Source organism: Cyprinus carpio, unplaced genomic scaffold (genome assembly GCF_018340385.1).
Source record: "Cyprinus carpio isolate SPL01 unplaced genomic scaffold, ASM1834038v1 S000006696, whole genome shotgun sequence".
Classification (NCBI taxonomy): domain Eukaryota; kingdom Metazoa; phylum Chordata; class Actinopteri; order Cypriniformes; family Cyprinidae; genus Cyprinus; species Cyprinus carpio.
The window spans coordinates 327,385-341,677 of record NW_024879308.1 but is presented as its reverse complement, the minus strand read 5'-3'; the positions used below and the strand labels follow the sequence as shown (position 1 = coordinate 341,677).

At 39.1% G+C, this 14,293-nt stretch overlaps 1 pseudogene; it reads right to left on the bottom strand.

The window, feature by feature from the left end:
- The window catches only part of LOC122144499, a 46,597-nt pseudogene that overhangs the window by 13,337 nt on the left and 18,967 nt on the right, over nucleotides 1-14,293 (bottom strand).

The following is a 14,293-nucleotide window of genomic DNA, read 5'->3' as shown; positions in this document are numbered from 1 at the left end:
TGTTCTCTTTGAATGAATGTTGTTTGGCTTGGGTTTGTAAAATCAAAGTCAAGCCAGTTTTTTTTTTCTCATAACAGGATATAGAGTAATAACCTGAATTTCACTACTGAGATGAGCGTTGCAGGAGTTGGCTTTGAGGGGTGCAGGGACAAGAAGACTTTTTTTGGAAAATGCAGGTCCTTCTGAAATTCAACCCTCTTCTTCTTTAAAGACATTTCTCATTGGTCATTACTGAATATCCTTAAAGACTATGAAGAGGTCAACTCCCTTGTTAGAGGACCCTGACTTTAACTCCCCTCTATCATAAAAGTCTGGAATTTGCATGGTATTCCAGGCAGCCTTAGTCTGTTGTTCTCATTCAATAGTTATTCAAAGTTTGGGCAAAAAAGGCTATTTGTCCTGTTTACATTACTACACATACTATATTGACTATTACTAATTACTATATGAGAGCAGCAGCGCTTACGAGATTTTAATCATCTTCACATTGCCTGAATGGAAGTGAAAGTCCTATAACAGTACAATTTGCACAGTTATTGACTGTGTACGTCAACTGCACAATTCTTCCCTATAATATGAATGATGAATAAAGAAGTAAAAAAGGCAAGTGAAGAGTTGGTCATCATCTATTGTACTCACCCACTAACAGTACTTGAAATCTGACCCCAGCACTGAGTTATGCTTCCCCTCCATCATTGCTGGCATGGACATTCATAAATGCCCTCATCATCTTTCTTCACCCTCTCAATGACCAGAAACGCCATCTTTTAGAGTGAATACCTGAGAGCATTAAAGCGAACAGGTATACCAAGTAAAATCAGAACAGATCCAGGACGATCCCGATCCCTGATACAAGGATCTACATATAAAGTCACTATAAAAAACTGATCACTTGTGACAGTACATAACCCCATTTAGTGTTTTCTCACCTGGTCCCTCTGTAACAGATAGTTCTTGTCTTTGTACCATTTGATATTCTGGTTTCTGCCACACCTCTCAGCCAAGCAGGTCAGAATCAGGGTGCTGCTGCTGTTCACATCCTGATCAGTTCAGATTCTGCATCAGCGTGGGCCTTTGCCTCGCTTAGTGTCAGACAATGGATAGTTACACCTTGTTCTCATTAACATACCACATTTTCTATAAACTAACAACGAATGACTGTATTTTTTCATTGCACATTAACAAAAGATAATAAATATTGTCATAAATGTATTGTTTTTTGTCATTAGAGTTAATACCTTAACTAAAATTAACTATGGAAGCCTTGGCCTGTGTAACGTGTAACAATTAAAGATATGCTGATAAAAGATTAAACAATTTATTTAATAGAATAAATGTAATATCTTGATTACCGATTTGTGAGAATTACTTTGAGTTAAGTACACAACTGTGTACAACTGTATTTGGATAAGGAATGAACATTTAATAACCTGCTATTTATATAACCAATGGCTGGATGTTTTATTATTGTGTTATTTTTATTATAAATGTAATATTTGGTTATAATGAATTTTGTCATTATTACAGTATATTACTAATAATTATATATTTTCAGAATTAATTGGATTGTACTGCATTTAATTACACTAATTAGGTAAGCAACCATACAGGCTACTAATCATAAAACTCCAAGTATAAGACGATAACAACAACAACTCGCACCAGTGCCATTTGTTTTCTTACTGATCTGTAACATAAGCTGGGTCTTATATTACATCATATGATGTATGTAATATGGTGTAATGTTCTTCATAAAGATTAAAAGTCTTTGGTGCTTGGTAGATGAAAAACTCACCATAAATAGTTCAAAAGAGATGTTATTGACGCGGTTTCGTGGAGTTTTAATGTTTAAAAGCCTGGCATTCATAGCCCAGTGTGTGGTGTCTGGACACACGGGGCAACTTGATGGGACAAAGATATGGAGTAGGGCTCGATCCGAAGACAGTGGTTTCGCCTTGGGGCACTATTGCGACCCAGTGCGCCATACCATGCAAACCCTATCATACAGGTATCCTTGTGCCCTGCAGGTCAATGTTTACGTCATCTCCTGCAACAGCTGTCGCGAGGGCCCAATCGCAAACGGCTTTGTCTGATCTATTGAAGACTAAAAGAAAAAAGACACATTAAATAGCAGGATGAAAAACGAGCAATTCATTGAAGCATGTCAGTCAACCTGAGGCATTTATTGTGTGCTTTGCATGCATAATTTGGATTTTAAAATGACCATCAGAGAAAAACCGTGACTAACTCAACAAACTCATATGGCTCATAAGGCCGAACCTGAAATTACGCTATATAGATGTACTGTTGAAAGAGAGTGTGTACTCTGGCCCACACTAAACACAAATGCTGTTACACTGCCAATGCCAGGACGTCAAATTTGCAGTTATTTCCTGCCTTTTCATCAAGCTACTAAGTGGAACGCACGTTGTTGGCGAATGGCAGCATGTGGGATGACTGATGAAGCATTACAATAGGAACCAGACTAAGGGCCATGCAACCAGTAGACCGGCCAAAACGCTTGTTGTCTTCACAGCACATCATAAGTCCAAACCAGAGGAGACAGCTGGTAGTTTACTATTTTTAATCCACTCTCACCAGCATTCCGGCGTACACAAGATCATCTTCACCCTGCTCAGCATATTCTTCTTCGGGTTTGCCTGCTTACGTTCTGGAGGAAATAGCATTATCTCTTGGACGGTCCCACCTGTTAACTCTTATGTCTTTTTTATGCAACAGTTATTCGTCATTTCACAGCTTTGCCTTGAGGTCTCGTCTGATATTTAGTTCCGGCTCAGTGTTCTCATCAGTTTTCATCTATTAATTAGTGTCCCTACCCTGTTGAACTACATTCTTTCTGAAGCCGACACACTGCATTCATTAAGTACCTCAGGGAATGGGTCTTCTGCATTTCAAACACATTTGTATACCCCGATCAGCTACATATAAACAGTGATTTACATTACAAAAAACCATGAATTGAAATTCCAGTACCACCGTCCACGCTTTTTCAAGAGTATTTACAGCGTGTTAGAAGCTTAACGGAGAGGGGAGGTAAATCGGTGGTGCGTGGAAGCGTGGAGTATTTTTCACGGTATTAATTTTAAACTTGAGTGTAGATGTTCAAATTTTCCAGCAGTAACAAGTGTTAATGTCCAGAATTCAGCTCAAATCTGCCAAAAGTCCCCATGTGATAACAACATTGGGAGAGCCAGACTACCAACACAAGATCGAATTTGTGGGAATATTCAAAATACCACATTTGTTCTTCGACTATCTCGACACTCTATATTATATCTATATATATCTGTGTCTATATTAGTGCGTGTGTGTGTGTAGGTGTGTGTGTGTGTGTGTGTGTGTGTCAGTTTATTACATATATAGGTACCTACACACACCCATTTATATATCTAAAACAACAGCCACCTATACACACATACACCACTGTATTAGGTGAGTAACAAAGCACTGTGGTACGGCCCGGGAAAAAAGGACATCTGTGGTCGAATCAAAAAAATAACCCGTATGGGTACAATGAAATAAATCAATAAAACACAATTGTGGGCCACGATTCTTGATGGGAATGTTACCAAAGTGGAAATTTTTACTGGCGTAAATGCAAAAATGGTTCCTCGCTTTCTATACACCTAAGAAAGCTGGATTTACTTGCAGTTAGTCCGGTTCCCAGTTCATAATTGCCATCGTACAGGCAGTAGAATCCTGATACCACAACTACGTGCCACCGTATTATCCACCACCAAAGCTCTGCGCCTTTACAGTCTAACGTAATGGAACACAGAACATTAGGAATGTGTAAATCCGTCGTATTTTTCGAAAATAACACTAATTACTCGGTTTTAGCTCGCCAGGAAATATAAACCCAGGTGACGCATGTATCTCTAGACCCGACATTCGACTGGCCATTTAAGTACTCTCTCCTTTGAGGGCATTTTCATCTCCTACGACATAATAATTAGATGGGTCGACAACTGGACTCTTTTACACTCAGCCTCACATGCTTCGTAGCAGACTATCTGGGTTTTGTTGAGGCCCACCACAGCACAGAGTGCTTACGAGCACCGAAGTGTGCTGCCTGTGTTCCAGGTCATTTCCTGATACAACATCTCTTAAAAATGCCAGGCTTAATAACTGTCCACCATTACCATTCAATGAATAAGCCTAGGTAGAACATTAATAATCATGATGGCCAGATGACTCTTGCAAAATATCAGAGATGATCCATGTGATCTTTTTTTTAGTTTTCAAACAACATCGGTTGTCAGCTGGCCATCACATCAAAGGTAAATAAAACACTCTGGGGGAAGTTCTGTGAGCAATGTCACTCTTTGGTTCAGCTTACTTTACTGGGGTTCACAGAACTGTTTATAGAGATATTTTAAAATGTGTTAAGCAACATGCCTTTGGCCTCTGAACAACAGGTATTTCATTTTTTTTTTTCTGTTTTAGTTTGTAAAGATGTAGAACACTCATATTTAATGCAAAACGAATTTTTTGTGCCAAGGTTAGGATTTCTTTTGTTAACGACAACTCACGTGCTGGACAGACAGACATGAGGTGTGGGGCCCATTTAATGTAAATTCTGTGACTGGTTGTCGTGCACTGGCATGTAACTGTTTAGTCTTAACATGTAGCGGATTTTTAGTGGCACACGGCGACTACAATATACCTGAAAAACCAAGTACGTTTCCATTATATGTCCATTAGCAATCCAGTTTAACTAGGCAATGAAAATCGCTCTCTGGTGTTTTTAAATTAATGTCTTAATTGTTCAGTGTAAACAAACCTCTATGCCCAGCTAATTACTCTCATATAGATTGCACATTATTCACAAAGGGGATAAACTCAATTGGGGGGAACAAATTCCTGAGGACATTAGCAGTTAAGCGGTTAATTGGTGTAGTCAGAAATGCAGAGTGACCTTCTATTTTGTCTTTTAGCTGCTGTGAGGCCCTTTTATATTATTCTGTGGTTACAAGGCACCATAGATGAATTACCAGCTGTTATTCCTGTGTGGGAAATTTATGAGGTGCCAGAAAGGAAACCAGAAACAAATACCATCCCTGTTAAATGGGGCCTGTATCACTGACCGCTGTGCTTCATCCCTGCAAAGCATATTATTTGTCCAAAAGCCTGTAAATACAGCTAACCTCAAAATTTACACTATTCCATAGTGAGAGGAACCTCCTAGCCAAGGGGAGGGCAGGGCATGATTGGTTGGTAGAGACATTCCTACTGTGAGAATAGACTGTGTCAATAAATCGGCTGTAAGTGAAAATCTTGCTTTAAGCTTTATTTTGGTGGTGGACTAAAAATCATTCAGATCTTGCAGTGAATAATTGATTGACCGGTAGGTACGCAGCTCACTACAGTAACACTGCTTGTCGAGGAATGCTACAAATGAAAAAACCTGTGGCCTTCATTAAGTTTTGGGTGAGTGGTTTTGGTATAAGGCCTCTTGGATGTTTTTTTTTTGTTTTTTTTTTTTTTTTTTTTTTTTTTTTTTTTCCCAATGTCTGCAGTGTGCATTGGACATCTGTGGTAGAATCCCCCTCCAAACAATCAACTTATTTAACAATGAAAATAAAATCAATAAAAACCAAATGGCCATGATCTTAATGGATAATTTAAAACGTGGACTTTTTAACGAGCTCGTAAATGAAAATGGTCCACGTACTATACACAAACAGAAAGGGATTCTCATCGTCGGGTTCCCAAGTTCATTATTTGCTGTACAGGAGTTAGAATCCTGACACCATAGCCGGGTTTGCCCAAACCAGGCGTGCTACAGTCTAAAAGTCAGGGACAAGAGACCATAGGTGACGTAAACTCCTGTAATTCGAGAAATATAACACAATACTCTTTAACAGACTATACACACTCCAATGTTCGGCAGATACCTATATTCCATAACACACATCTTGGATGGCGTTTAATTTCCTTGAAAATAAGTAGAGGGTTCACAACGGGCCCGTTTTTTGTGATTTTACCCTCAGGACCTCACAGGCTTAGGTAGAATACAGCTGCGGATTTTGTGAGGGCCAGAAACACCGCACAGAGCGTACAGCACAGAAGGTGTGCCTGTGTTCCATGGGTCATTCTGATACACATTAACATGCCAGGCGTAATACTGTCACCCATTCAAGTCATTAAATGGCTATTGTAGAAATATCATAATGATTGCCGATTTTTGCAAAATGCGATCAGACTTGCCCAGAGCTCATTTTTAGCTTTCAAACAACATCTGTTTCCTGGCCCTCACATCAAAGGCTAGGTTAAAAACACTCTGGGTGTATTTATGGACCATCCTGTACTTCCTTTTCAGGCTTACTTACTGGGGTCACCAGATGTTTATAAGGCAGTCTGAATGTAGACAGCATGGCCTTTTGGCCTGCAAAACAGGCGCACTTTCATTTTTTTTTTTCTGCTCTTTTAGTTTGTGTACAGAATGTAGAAACACTCATATTTAATGCAAAAGAAATTTTTTGCAAAGGTTGAGGATTTCTTTTTGTACACAACATTAACGGTGCTGGACAGACAGAAAGAGGTGTGGAGATCATTTAATGTAAACTCTGCTGGACTTGTTGTAGTGCACTGGCATGTAACTGTTGTAGTCTTACATAGTAGCTGATTTTTATTGGCCACACTGCACTACACAATATACCTGAAAAACAAGCCGGTTTCATTCTATTTCCATTAGCTAAAAAAATCCAGTTTAAAGTAGGCACATGAAATAGCCTCTCTGGTGTTTTTAAAATTAATTGTCATAATTTTCAGTGTAAACACACCTTCAGTATGCCCCTGCTAATCTTAATTCATCATAGACTTGCACACATTATTCATCAAACTGGATAAACTCACATGACAAATTTCCCTGAGTGAGCATTTAGCATTTCCTCTTTCTCCTTAATCTAATGGTGTAGTCAGAAACTGCAGAGTGACCTTTCGCTAGTTTGTCTTTTTAGCTGCATGTTTTATTGGCCCTTTCTTATTCTGTGGTTACAAGGCACCATAGATGAACTCTTATCCAGGCTGTTATTCACTGTGCTGGGAAATTTTAATGAGGTGACAGAAGCGCATGTCAACCTCTGAAAACAAGCTCCAACCACACCTGTTAAATGGGGAGCCTTGTTAATCATCTTGACCTGCTGTTGAGTGTCGTCATAATCCTGCAAAGGCATCATTTTATTTGGTCACATAAAGCGTTTAATACAGCGTATCACTCATAAAAATTGTACACCTATTCCCCTATTAGTGGAGAGGCGACACCTCCTAGCACAAGGGGAGGGCACTTGGGCATGATTGGAGTTTAAGATGATCTTCCTACTGTGGAGAATATACTGTGTCACATAAATCGACTTACAGAAACAAACGAATAAAAAAGACAAATCTTTGCCTAAGTAGAGCTGGTATATTTTGGTGGTGACTAAAAGATCATTCAGCTGCTTGCAGTTGAATATGTGTCAGTGTCTTGGACCGGTTAGGTTACAGCAGCTCACACGTACAAGGTGCACACTGGCATTGTAGCCGAATGCTTACAAATGAAAACCTGGCTTCATTATTACGTGTTGGGTGAGTGGTTTTGGTAATAGGCCTCTTGTGGATGTTTCCCAAAATGTCTGCAGTGTTCACCTGTAACATTTTGGCAGCACAAGCAAGTAGAATGATGTTAGTTATTTGTTGAGTTGCCAGATCATTTATTTCGATATCTGGTGTGTGTAATTCAAACATTTGTGTGTGGTACTGTGGAACAATTTCAACACATAGTTGACTGCCCTGTACATAAAATAGCATTGGAAGTCATCTCATATATTTGAAAACAGACCTGAAACAATCAACATTCAGTGCATAATAGTCCTGGGAGAAAAGTTCTGTTTATGAGGATTTTACTGGCTTCAGTGCGCATCAGTAAAGATGGACTGGACTATAATCAGCCTAGTAACTCTGTCCCGTGGGAAGCACCACTCAATGCAGCAGCTGCCCGTGTTTTTACTGGCCTTTACTGCTTTCTCCACTGAAGGTGTGGACTGAAGCGTAACATAATTCACAGTAGAGGAGCTAAATGAGCCATGGCAGGACTTATCACAGAGGGCGTTCCATTAGGGGAGAACACATCACATAGTGGTCCGTCTACTGACATTGCACTCAGGGACTGAATGTCATTCTGTAGACACAGCTCATCTATTGTTAGATACGTCACCCAAATAAGTAAGACTAAGGAAGTGGTGACTGCAAGTGCCGCGGAGCTGAGTCTAGTGCAAACCGTGCATGAGATGCGATCATGATAGTTTTTATTGTGGGTTGTTTCGACTTATATTGAGGACCTATTATTTCTACTCAAATGCTTGACTAAAAGGGCAGATTTGGTGATGTTGAATGCACCAATAGACTAGTTTTAAAATGGAGACAGATGTATGCTGTACATCAGATGTTGGATTCTTCCCGCCGCTTTCACTTCCCTAACTCAGCATTTTTTCATGAGCACATAAACTGCAGTATTTTGAGGTCAGGATTACTTCGGGCCAAACATGAAGCTGAAAGGATCATTAATTCTGGATTATGCAACCCAGTTTCAGCATTATGCAAACAGCTTTAGTTTTTAAATAAGGTTTGACTTGCAGACATTTAACTAATACATTTCCCACTTAATTTGTTTTCCATTTAACTGTTAGATTGCATATTTTATAACTCACAAATCGTTTACATTTTTAAAGTATATAGGGCTCAGTATTTTTTTATCTGTAAATGCAGTATGCAGGGTCATCAACACAGTATGACACACACCCTATACTGAGCTGACACTATGTGATGTGGATATTATTGCGTCATGCTTAATTTTAATTTACCAATACAAATGAACGCAAGCGCCGGCATTTTCAGGTTAGCCGACCTATGAGAGAAGCAATAACATTAGAGTTTTTAACAAGACAAAATAAGTAACCTATTTTTGTACTGGGCCATGTCATCTCAACATGACAGCTCCAATGATCGGAGACGCTGCACCATGTAAAATAAAAAAGTAAACAGCTACTTTTTTTTTCTCATGTGAGTGTTACATGATTTAAACAAATTTTTGGCAAGAATATACTAATTTTCTTATATGCACAAAAACTTAACTAAGGGACCAAAAACTAAGTGCATACTTGTTGAAGGCAAAAAAACTATTTGTACTGTAATAAATAACAAAAATTGCACATGACTGTAATACTACCTTTTTTCTACTTTTTAATAATTCATACCTTGTTGCTGACATCCTAATCAGCGATTATGAGGATAGCACGGTTAGTGGTGCATTCAAGTGGCATCTTCAACAGGAAGAGGATCAGCTGTAAAGTTTGCACCTCAGCCGCCAAAAAGCACACACACTTTAGAGAAAATCATAGAAGTGTTGAAACCAGCACATCTGTAGGTAAGAAATTATATTTAATTCTGATACATTACAACGGATACTACAGCTCTGGAGTTTACAGAGAAGAAGTTTTTGCCTTTTGACATCAAAGCAGGATGTACACAAGGAAATTACCAAGGTGTACAGCCGAGAAACATGCTCTTTTCCAGTGAATGCCCTCTACTTTTGTGAGAAGATTTAACAACAGGTCTTCCCTTAAAAATAAGAGGAAACTGCAGGGGCAAATTAAACTTTTTTTTATACTAATGTCTTTCATATTACGTTTTAATCTTCTGCCATGGAACAAAAAAGTTTCACACGACCCTGATGAACGTGTTGTGGCAAGTTACTCTGAAAAATGTAATCCAAATTCCGGTGAGTACTGATTACTCGCCTTTAAAAGTTAATCTCATGTTTACGTCCATGATTACTTTATTTCAAAAGTAATGTAGTTACATTACTAGTTACGTTACTTTTTTTCTTCAGTCCTAAGATTTATTAAATCCCAGCATACACGCCTCCAATAATATTTTGTTATAAGCATCACACATTCACAGAACAACTGTTATATTTTTAACTAAAGCACGCGGCTCTGCGTGCAATGGTTTGGCATGGCCAGAATAGCAAGCAAAGAGCGCTGCTTCATAATCATCTAAAATACATCTCAGTTCATCGCAATCTCACAAATCTCTAACACAATAAATATATGCATAATGAATCTTTCATAATGTTTACAAATTCGTTGGTGTTATAATGAGAGGATTTCGTGAGCACGGAAACAAATTTCAGCACTGCATTGCTCAACGCTGCAAACAACGTGTTATCGCCTAACTAGAAACTCTGCATACTTTCCGCCACGCTTGCACAACTGTTTATCGTTTATATTTTATATTAGTGTTTATGTTGCATATATTCAATATATACATAATTCAATTTTTCAAGATACCCATGAATCATTTTATTCTCCTGCATCCCCCACGAGTCTCACCTGTAGAGTGTTAAAAAAGTTGACGTAGTGTCTTGCGTATAGAGTGTTAGACTGTAAAAAAGTGTTGACGTAGTGTCTGTGGACATCACCCGTGTACAAGTTTTCCGAAGAGCGTTTTTGAAGCCTTAAGTAGGCAGAGCCGACCGTCGCCATCTTGGCAGCGCGCCACTGCGCATCACTCCCGGATAATTGAAATTGGGCAAAAAGACAGGAGCTGGTTGCTGAAACCACGCCCACCTATCTTGACAGTGGTGACAGTAGCGGCAATCCACCTGTCACTCAAGTGGCCATGCCCTTAATTATGCAGAACTTTAAGGCTAAATATGTATTTAAACGGATTGAGTTATCCGTGTAGCACGCTTCTAATCGCCCCTTGATTAAAAAGACCCTCTGAGTGATCACCTTCATGAGCGCAATAATGAGATCTCTCAACATGGGACCCCTTCCAACAAACACATGATTTTAGGTTTCCCGAAAAGAGTGTTTTTTGAAGCCTTAAGTAAGCGGAGCGCCGACCGGTCGCCATCTTGGCAGCGTGCCAACCGCCCTTCTTTTGACGTTCCCCCATGACTCCCAGGATAATCGAAAAATGGGCAAAAAGACAGGGACGCTGATTTGCTGAAAACCACCTTCCCACCTATCTCGACGGTGGTTACTGGGCAGCGGCAGCATCCACCTGTCCTCAAGTGGCCAACAGCTCCTTAATGATGCAGAACTTTTAGGCTTAATATAAATTTAAACGAATGAGTTATAAAAAAAATTCACCCCTACCTCACAGTTGTCATTTAGGGCAAAAGTGAGCTATATAGACCCAAACAGATCATTTTTGAACCCTTTTCGAGGCTGGGGCTATGCAAACATTGTTCTGAATTTGAAGCGGGCCATTTATCAAGTCCATGTGTGTTTTTATGCCTTGAGCAGCCACAGGGGACCAAAGATCGTTTTGCATCAGTCTGGAGTGGAGGAACAATCGGAGTTAATGAGAGGTCGGGGTCGGAAGCAGGAAACCCCAGCGTGACAGGAATGGGCTGAGAGTCATGCGTCATGTTTAAAAAGGAAACACCCCCACTCTCTGGCCAGCTGAGATAAGCGCTGATCCCAGACCTTCATGGGTCAACATTTGCACAGCTGATAACTTTCTCATCGCCCTTTGATTAAGAGAGACCTCTGAGAGATGCACCTTCATGAGCACAATAATGAGATCTCTAACATTGGACCCTTCCAACAAAACACTGATTTTATGGATACTTAATGGCACATCACAACTAAAATATGATCATGTAGGGGATTCACTCCCACAACTCCCAAATCTGTAAGTGTGAATGTGGCTACTTTTTCTTTTTGGTCACTTATCAAGAAATAAATTCATTCTACTGAAAATAAAAGAATGGTTCTTTATTTTCTTCCAACTAGGGCATTGCAATTACCCTCCAATGTACCTCTCTCATTAGATGTTGAAAATCAGGAAGTTTCTTCTCACCATCTATATTATGAGCTGTTGTGTTTTTACTGCCATCGCTGATTATATTTAAAACAGCCAAGTGGTATTTTGGCACTGTGGGTACAAAGCCCAAAGTATTTTTGTCGCAAAAATTGGCAGTACTCCTTGACAAATATTACTCTCAATTACGAGAAAACCTTGTCATGACACACCAACTAAGTTTAGGGGACATTTGTAGCATCCATAAAGGTTCACTAAAAGGCTGGCATTCCACAGTGCAGCACAATGCAAGCTTGGGGAATGAGCAACACTAAATCGTCCTTCACATTTACAGAGCCAGTGACTGCAAAATGTAGCTCTGGGGCTATTTTTTCATCAATAAGCATACTTTATTTTGGATTGATGTCAAGGAAACGGATCCAGTTCATTTGAATAATGTGAGCTGTGGGGTAAAGGAAAGGAAGGAGCAAACATTCATCATTGATATTAACACCTCAGCAAGAGAAAAGATCTCCCAAGCAAGAGGATGACAACTGTTTTATAGAACCAAAATTTGTAGAAATTATAAAAAAGACCATATTTCTGCTTTGACACAATGAAATGTGATTAGAAGTAATGCAATTTATCTGATGTGAAATACAGAAGACCAGTTGATTCAAAGCAAATTTGAAAATGAACAGTAAAAAAAAAAATTATCTTTTATTATTGACTTACTCTGTAAGATCAGTCTGGGTTTCACAAGGTTGCCAAAACCAGGTAATGTTTGGCATGGGAATCCCAAATGCAGTGCAGCTGAGCTGGTGCCCCTCATTATATTTGTAACTTTGTGGGCTACCTGGAGCCACATCCTCTTCAAAGATCTTTGGCTTCACTGTGTGCACATGGACATACAGATCATCAGTCATTTAAATGGTCAGTCCGAGAAAAGAATACAGATCATTTGAAGATCATTGGCTAACACTAAAAAACACTTCGACAACCTCTTAACTCAGATATGGAAGAGTAAGAATATTCAGGCTTATATGAACAAATATTGCCCTATATAGATCTCATTGAAGTTGCAATGAATGATGCCCAAAAATAGTTGCAACCAGAAATCTCTTAATTCTGTTTCCCGCTGTTTTTGACCTTGTTTTTGCTTTTGGGTCTGTAATGATGTCATATACTTCATTTCAGGTTGAGGACAGAGAAGCATTAAAATAAATAGTTATATTAGGCCAGAGGGGTAATCATACTTGTGTGCATTGTGGGATGGAAGGTTTCCAAAAATTTGGGGTAAATCTGGTCAGCACATTATCAAAATCTCAGTTTTGAAAGCACATTCAAAAGCTTTTTGAGAAGAACATTTCAATTCATCCGCTTACTTTGATTTCTCCCCGACACATTAACAAAATGTATTTGGCTTCATTTACATGTAATTAAAATGCAACTAAAACTACTTTATTTTGTTCTGTTAGCTATTTATAATAGTGTTTTATCTTTAGTTGTGGCAGCCTTATTTGGTCCAGTATTGCTTGCAGCAGAGAAAACTATCAGTTGATCGTGTGCAGTTCATACAGGTTTCTGCATTACCTCTGACTTCCAGCTTGTAGCTGTGGTTTCTGTAGAGACCCTTCTCCTGGTTTGACAGAGCGATAGTGAAGATCCCAGCATCCTTCTGCCTCACATGTTTTATGATGAGGTTGTAGCCGGCTGTCTCATAACATGTAGAATTTTCTAAAATGGCAACTCCATCTTTGTACCTAACAGGCAGCAGAAAAGAATAAAGGCCCTGATAAACTTCAAACGAAATCAAAGAACATACTGATATGACATCATTTCGAACAAAATCAGGCCGAAACGAAGTTCGTTTTGAGTTCGTTTCGGCAGTTCGAAACAGCTGACCGAAGCGAACTTTCTGGGGGAGTTCATTTGGCTCCTAAACACATTTGAGCTTCCACTGGTCCATGACGGTTACACATTCGGTGGGCGTGTTCTGAACTCAACCTTCTTTGAAGTGCGATTTTTTTTTTTTCCCGGTTGGTAACAACATCTCCTATCACTAGCAACATAAATACAATGTGTCGAATAGCTGAACTGGCACAGATATATTCGCACTTGTACGATCGCTCGTGGACATACTTAAAAGATTCAGAGAAAACGCATTTAATTCCTAGAAAAGAAATTGCAGCGAAGCTTGGTGTCGACGACCTGGAGTTGTGCAAAAAGCAACGAAGAGAAACATCCTGCGAGACAAGTTTTCCAAAGCCATGAAAAGAATAAAAGGAAAGAGTAAAGATATAAGGTAGCAAATACCAAATACATGTGTTTAAAATAAATGTTACACCATACTGCTGCTGTTGTTCTTTCAGTAAGCGAATTTAAAGGGTATACAATAAATGAATGCCAAACGAGCATACAATAATAAACCTTTGTCTTTATCAAAAGTAAATCATGACACAAAATAAAAATATAAAAA